Source organism: Manacus candei, unplaced genomic scaffold (genome assembly GCF_025592945.1).
Source record: "Manacus candei isolate 608988 ecotype Guabito, Panama unplaced genomic scaffold, ASM2559294v1 h1tg000028l, whole genome shotgun sequence".
Classification (NCBI taxonomy): Eukaryota; Metazoa; Chordata; class Aves; order Passeriformes; family Pipridae; genus Manacus; species Manacus candei.
Window position 1 is genome coordinate 9924330 of NW_026138076.1, and position 7681 is coordinate 9932010.

General features: G+C 37.4%; 1 long non-coding RNA gene and 1 other non-coding gene across 2 annotated transcripts; both read left to right on the forward strand.

Annotated features, from left to right (window-relative positions):
• The first annotated feature begins 1 nt into the window (after position 1).
• Positions 2-2573, forward strand: LOC127472324 (uncharacterized). Its single transcript, XR_007904961.1, has 4 exons — positions 2-415; positions 1263-1374; positions 1792-1872; positions 2300-2573. It is a non-coding gene; the product is annotated as an uncharacterized LOC127472324 (long non-coding RNA).
• LOC127472565 (small nucleolar RNA SNORA26) lies at positions 1547-1665 on the forward strand. Its single transcript, XR_007905056.1, has one exon. It is a non-coding gene; the product is annotated as a small nucleolar RNA SNORA26 (small nucleolar RNA).
• Positions 2574-7681: the final 5108 nt, after the last annotated feature.

Genomic DNA, 7681 nt, shown 5'->3' on the forward strand with positions numbered 1-7681 from the left:
CCTCGGGAGCGGTAGGGTCGCAATGGCCGCTCACTCCACAAGGACGGGCTGGGGGAGGGCGGGAGGGGAGCAGGGGGGTGCGGGGCCTGCACCACCTTCCCTTCACATCTTGCCCTCTCGGAGCCTGGCAGTGCTCCGGCGAGTCAACACAGGGGGATAGAGCAGCTCTCCCTCACAAAAACCCAGTGCGGAGCCCTCCTCTCCGCCCTGCATCCTGTCGTGAGGCACAAGCGGCCCCTCTCGCCCTCTCCGCGGCCCCCTCATTGTCCCAGGCTGACGCTTCTCTCCCTCCGCAGTGTGTCCCGAGGTACCGGCGAGTCCTTACAATGTCCCCGGCGGGCAGGAGGCCGGGCGCGGCGGATCTGGGCCCGGGGAAGCGCTGGAGATGTGTGGCCACGCATTTGGACGCCCATGGGTGAGGGGCACACCGACCTCATTGCTCTCCTACAGCCTGGGGTTGGTTAGAAAAGGCTTCTGACCTCAACAGGCTTTAAATCCCGATGCTTTTTAAAGACAAACTTATTTATGGGGATGCTGCCCTGTATCTCTGAGACAAGAAAGTGTTTGTGTGCATTTGCACCCTTCTGTTCTTTGAATTGCAGGTATTGAGCTGCACAGACCCTGAATCTGAATTCACTGCAGTAGTTTTGTATTTTTATAGGGTGCATCAAGAATATTACACTTAGGCCCTGCAGTGTAAGAGTATGAAATGCTGTGGGCACTTGGACTCTAATGATAATAGCTTCAAACAAAGAAGTCCCTGATTGCTTGGGCTTTCTTTCCAGTCTTCTAGTACATCTGTAACAGTGTCTTTTGATACCTCTTGGTTGAACTCTGTGTGTAACTTGTTACAAGCTGTGTATATATATATATGTGTAAGTAGACACAGGGTAGCAATGAATTCGCTGGTGAAGACAGTCTGCTCTGGTCATTTATAGCCTCGGGGTAGCGTCAGCACAAAAAGGAATTTGGGCTTAATAAATTTTCCATTGTTTCTGATTAGTAGTATATTTTAAAAGATATTAAAAATACATTTTATGTATTTTAAACAGGCTAATGAAAACAACTTGACAGATTAAAAAACTGATTACTTTTGATTTGATAATAAGCTTCATGTAAACAACCTCTACAACTTTGTAGAAAATTACTGTAAAAATCTAACCCAACATAGTAGCAACTCCATATAATATGGCTTTGAGAAAGTCTAATTAAACACTAATAATTTTACTATAATCTTATTAATTTTTTTGTGTGTTGTTTAGAGGCCCGACTTAGCAACATCATGCAAGAAATATTCTAGACATGGATAATCAGACCTAAATGTGAAGCAATGCTCAGGGCTTCTTAGGAATAAATAATACCTTCTACTGGAAGGTAAGTGTGCTCTAGTTTAATGACAATTGCAGATAATTTTAAATCTTGCTCTTTGATAATTCACAAATTTCAAGCAAATTGTAATATCTCTTTTGAGTAAATGGTAAATTCAGATCATCTTAGTTAATAAGAAACCAATATAATATAGTGTAATCTACTCCCCTTTTATGCTTTGCCCTCTTAAGTCTGGCAGTGTCTTAAGTGGCCAACACAGAGGGGTATAACAGTTCTCCTGCAAACCCAGAGGTGAGGTTGAAACCCTTCTTTGGATCATGCTTGGGAGGAACACATTTATGAAACTACTAAACTTCATGAAGCTACTAAATCAACTTTATTAATAGCTTGTAGGAAGATTTTGAAATGTATTTGGTTATATTATCCGAGTCTTAATATCAATTTTGTGTAAATCTTTTTCAGGTTTCTCAAATCTGGTTCTTTGTGAACCTATGCAATGAATGTCTTGAATGAAGAGTTTCTTGTAAATTGTTTGGTCTCCAGGTATGTAATGTGAAAAGGATTGTCAGATGTTAGTGAATGCATTGCCTTCTATATCTAAAGGAGTTTTAATTTATTCCTCACTGGAAAACAAAACAAAATAGTTTAAACTAATGGAAAACCTGTGTGGTAACTGTTAAAACTTTGTATAGATTTAGCCAATCTAAATAGCAAAAAAATCTAAGGAAAGCTTTGGGTAGTTATTGGATGTATTTATTCTAATAAGGCTGGTCCTCTGGAATGGAATCCATACTAATGGTATGTGAAAAGAAAATCCCTTCCTGTACAAAGGAAGTAATTCGTATTGAAAAATGGCTCTGACTTAAAAGTTAGTGTCATGTGGAAGGTTCATATAGCTCAACTTTAGGGCAGTCATCTCTTTCCTGTGTGCATGATGCCAACTACAAATTAAATAGAACTTCTTTTACAGGGAGGAAACTAGAATGTGCCAGGGACTTGAACTGATATTAAACCTCAGCTTGTGATCTTCTGAGTGGCTGATTTCTGACTTCATATGAGATGACTCCACTTATCACCTTCAATGTGTCATCTTGGAAGTGGAATTGAGATAAGCAATGTCTAAAACTACATGTCTTCAATGATCATATTTAAACAGGAACTTTACCATTTGTCGAAAGAGGTTTCTTAACAAAAACTTTTGTAATTTATTACTGTCTTTGTGGAACAATTGAAATAAAATGTGAGTATGCTACCAGAATTTTGTGTGTTCTGAAGGTTTCTTGTTGAGGTACTTCCTGTGTAAAGGCTTTGTTTCATGGATGTAAGCACTTTTGTGCTGCCACACAGAAATATTCTCTTGCTGTGTGCAAACTTGATAAGATTAATCTTAAATTGACAAATCCATTGAAAGTGGCCCACAATATTTTATTCTTAATGTCTGGATTTTCTGAATTATTTTATAACACAAAAGCACTAAGATCAACCATCCAACTCCTGAGTTATTTCATTAGACTGGATGTGTTGCATGTTCTTTACATGCTTGAGGATTACCTCAAGCTGTAAAGAACAAGAATCCCATTACTTGCATATTTTAAATGAGCAAAAAGGAAAATGTTGCAGTATTCCATGTAAAGCACAATCAGTGGGAAAGTCCTTGAAGAGCAAGTTCAATATTGTTGACCAATTGGAAGCTTGTATGTGCTTTTCAGTTGCTTATGCCTCAGTAAACATTAAAAACATTTTCCTCAGTGGTAGGTCTTTACGTAAAATGATTAAATGCTTTGTATTACTAGCCAATTTTCCTTAGAATGCACAAGCAAGAATACAAAATACAGTCAGAAGTAGCTGTCAGGTGCTCCCCACTGCCTACACAGGAAAGTGAGTTAGTGTGGATTTAGGACCAAACATGTATATGTATACACACACACAGAGTCAGATTTATCCCCCATTGAGTTGTTATCTATATGTAAACATGCACTGAAGAGTGAGTAGTGATTTCCTCTGTTAGTGGCCTGCTAGGCTTACTTAAGTCTGCTTCTTTTTCTCTGGACTTGCATTTTACTAAAAGACAAAACTGAATTTGAAGGGTATACAGGAGTATTTTCTCTTCTTTATATTAAACCTGTCTGACAACTGTCTAGATTCTGCTATGAGAAACAATGAATCATTTTCCTGCAAGTCTTGTGAGTTGTTATATAGACCTGTGTCCCCTGCAGTCATGCTCAAGGACTAGGTTTTAGTCTATTTGGTCTTGCGTTATGTGACTGTGGTTTTATATCTGCCCTGTGCAGGACTTCTAAATATTGCTTCTCTCAGGTTCAATGTTAATTGGTAGTATTCAGGATAGACTAATTTTTAAATGTTCATTCTTGTTTTCCTTAACCAGTAAGTTTGTTTACATTTGATAGCTTGGCATGATGTTCTCAGTGAGCTGTCTACACTTCCAGAACTTTCTGAAGGAATCAGAAGCTATCTTAAAATTAGGGTTGGAAATCCTTTCCGGATTTATTTGGCATGCATTAAGTGGCATTAAATTCCATCTTCTGCTCTGTCCACAAGGATCTTGTCAGAATTGAAATCTTTTGGGATCTGCAGCCAGCGTTCTGCTTTTTTTTGATGCTAAAACCAAAAAAATATGCCCTTGAAGGACCTATCTGAAGCCTGAAAATAATGCTGCTTTGAGTCATGCTCTGTGCTTAGGTGCTGACTCCTTCAGGGGCTTGTCAAGATTTTTTTGAGACATTACTATTCTTCATGCTGTGCGGTTGGTGATAAAAAAGTACTATTAAATCCTAATGACTTGGTCCTTATTCACAATCTTTTTTCTAAAATGTTTCAAGCAGGTCCTTGTTCATTCATTCCTAGTCATTAAAAGCTTTTGGAAAGCTGTGTATCAGAAACAAATAATTAATTTGACTTTTGTGATGCCACCTTCAAATTCTCAAAGGCTCCTTTCATACTTGTTTTTTTCTCGGACTTGCAAATTCCTTTGCGGACTTCCTGTTTCTGATCAATTTGGAGAGATTTAATGTTCTTTTATCATTATGCTACTTAAGCATTTCTGCTGCTTCAATATCCTACAAATTTAAACTGGGTTATTACTTTTTGGTTTGATTTGGCATGACTTGCAGTGTCTGAAAGACAGCTGCACTGTGGAACACGTTCTTAATTTGGGAGTGTGAAATGCATGTTTTTGTGTGTTATATTTTGCCCATGAGACTGTCTTTAAGCAACATTTTATCTGTTTAGCTAAACTGCACCCTTTTTGGCTGATAGTAGCTGGTAGTTTTAAATAGTTTCATTGCTCACTACTTTCTTTCTCTTTTTTCCCCCCTTTCTTAAAAGGAGAAGTTTATTTTAAATTCCAAGAAGTTCAAGATAAAAATGTTTTAGGATCTACTTCTTTCCATCACTGACAGATGTTTTGTTTTGTGTCAGTCTGTCTGATACAGAAGATAAGCTTTTTCACATTAGTGGCTTACACAGTGTACTGGCAATATGGTGTACAAGTTTTCCAACAGAATTGCTGTGTCAGTGAAGACCTAATTTGCTGCAGCTTTTAATAAAATATCCACATGCCACTAAGTGATGATGTTGCACGTAAGGTCCAGTCTTTGCTGTTCTCTCCTTATGACATACCTCGTCAGAAAGGCTGATGGAGAGAGAGACAATCCATTCCAGACATGATCAACTATTTTGATTTCACACAGCACAAAAGGATTAAGTTTAGTGGTTTTAGTACATCTGGAGAGAGATCAAGACTGAAATAATGTATGTTTGGGACTCAATAGTGAGCACTTAATATTTCACTTATCTTGTTCTTCAGGTAACTAGGCAATCTTTAGGCATTATTCATTAAAAACTGAATTGGTTTAATGCAAAATCCAAGCAGAGATTGTATTTTCAATTAAAGAAGTATCAAATTATTTCATGTATTTATAGGTCTTATGATTTTTTACATTTGACTTTGTTATCACTCGGGGCCATTACTCTATGCTGAAGGCTCATTTTGAAGAAACACTGGTTGGAACAATAAATCACTTGAGAGTACTTTGTTCTAAAACTTCTCATGAGTAGTTATAAGAAATCTCACCTCAATTAACTTTGGCTTGTTCCTTTTCCATCTACGGGCTTTTTGAAATATGAATACATCAGTTCAGGCATCACTCACCTAATTAAATTTATGATATATCGTGTTAAAGTAGTGAAGCAAAACAAAGGGATTAGTATTAGTGCAGGTATTTTAAGTATGTCTAAAACTGATAACTGTTGGTGTAAATTCACCCTGACCACTGCCTTGGGGGACTGTATGCTTGGGGCTGCCCAGTTCACTAAGAAACCTGGTTTGTATCAATGCTATTCTCTAAATAGAGTTATAACATTGCAATTTTCCCTTTTGTTTCTCATTGGAAAAGTGAAGGCTAATAGAAGAAAAAAAGCCAGGTTTGCCTGAGAATAGTCAAGGGCTACCTGGTTGTCTTACAGCATCACAGATTTTTGTCATCTAGCCTTGTTACAGGCTAAATGACATGAACTCAGATCCTGCCATTTCATAAAGTTTTGTATGTATGGTTTGTACAACGGATTATATGAGAGTTTGAGGGGAAATAAAGATAGACAAGATCTATAATATAGCTTTCAATCTGTACATTTCTGTTTATTATGGTTATTGACAGCAAATTTAGGAATGCTGCTTTGGCTTTTCATTGACTAAATCTGCAAGAATGTTAAATATTAATCAAGACCAAAGACTGTCAGACAGAAGGGATATTTACATATCTATGGTTTTATTCCATGTTCTAGCAGACAGTTGAAAAGCATGATATCTCCTATTTCACTTTTTTTGGTAAGTAGTTACAGCTGATGAGACTCAGTGATCAAAGGAATGAAAATAAAAAAAAACTGAAAAATGAAATGTACTTAGGGAGTAATGTGCTTAGCCCTATACTGTTTTCGTTACACAGGGCTACATGCAACAACATTGTATTATATTCTGTGCAAGGGTCTGGCAAGACATAAAAATGCTTATTCTTCCCTTTTTTTTTTTTAATTGGGAACAGTTGTTGGGAGACCACCTTGAAAGTCTAGAATACCCTAAGAGTTTTAGTTCTGAGGAGGTTGACAATACCAGAACCTGTGTGATTTCTATTTAGTAATACAGATTTGTGATCTCTGGAGTTTGTATTGCAATGCTTTTAATAATCCAAAGTTTGGATGCAGATATTAATTTATATTAGAGTTTATGACTTTATGATTCTTTATGTCCTTGCATTAATAAGTCATACTTACTGATCTTCAGTAGGAAGGGGGGAGATAGTAATAATGGCTGCTTGTTGTCTGAGCTAATCTTTTGAGTTTATGGTTAGTTACCTGCATCTTCCTTATTTTTACTCATGCTTTCCCATAATGTTACAGCCATATCTGACATTCTAGAGCTCTTGGAAAGAGCAAAATAGGGTGAACGCACTCGTACCTAAGAAACAATGTGTGTGCATCTTGAGTATTTTGGTTTAGATCAATGCAGGCAGATGTTTCCTACCAAACTACAGTTTATGAGATGTAAAAATCCTATATTTATGGTTGTGATGTCTCAGCTCTAAATAAGCCACATTTTTTATAAACTTTCTACTTTCGGTTTCAAATACAACTCTCACTGGATTTTTCTACACATCGATACTTTTACTTACCTCGGTAAAGGTGAACTGACATTCATTGCTGCAAAGATGACCTTTTCTGTTCAGTGGATTTTGATGCAAGGCTCAGAGATTTCCTCCTATGCCCTGATAATTAAGTTCTATAGCTTTGACTCAATGCATAAATAATAAACACTACAGTACTGAAAATACTCATACTTTTTCAGATCAGGAAAGTATAGAAGCTGTCAACAATGACTTACCATCTTCAGATTGTACTGTATGTGTTTACTGTAAGACACAAAGTTATTTAACTGAGAACTCTAGTATATATATTTCAACTTAAATATACTTTATTAAAATCACGAGCAGGAGTAACTGGAAATAGGCAGAGGTCTAGGAAGAGCAGTGTGCATAAGACCAGGGGATGAAAAAGATGCTAGGACTTTCTGCTTTTAGCACTGCCTGGATTTGGAGACAATAGGTCATGCAGATCTCTAGTTTATTTAGTGTGGTAGCAAGTGAGGTCGTTTTATTTCCTTCTCAGTGGTATATTGCACACCAAAGCAGAGGTGGTATGTGGCCTATGATTCAGAGTGCTTTTCAGACTTTCTTCTGCTAAGTGAAGACTCATGCAATTTGGAAAGTGAAAGAAAATCAGTAGCAGTTCTGCAGGAAGAAAATCTCTGCAAGCTACTCAAAAAGGCTGCTAACTGTAA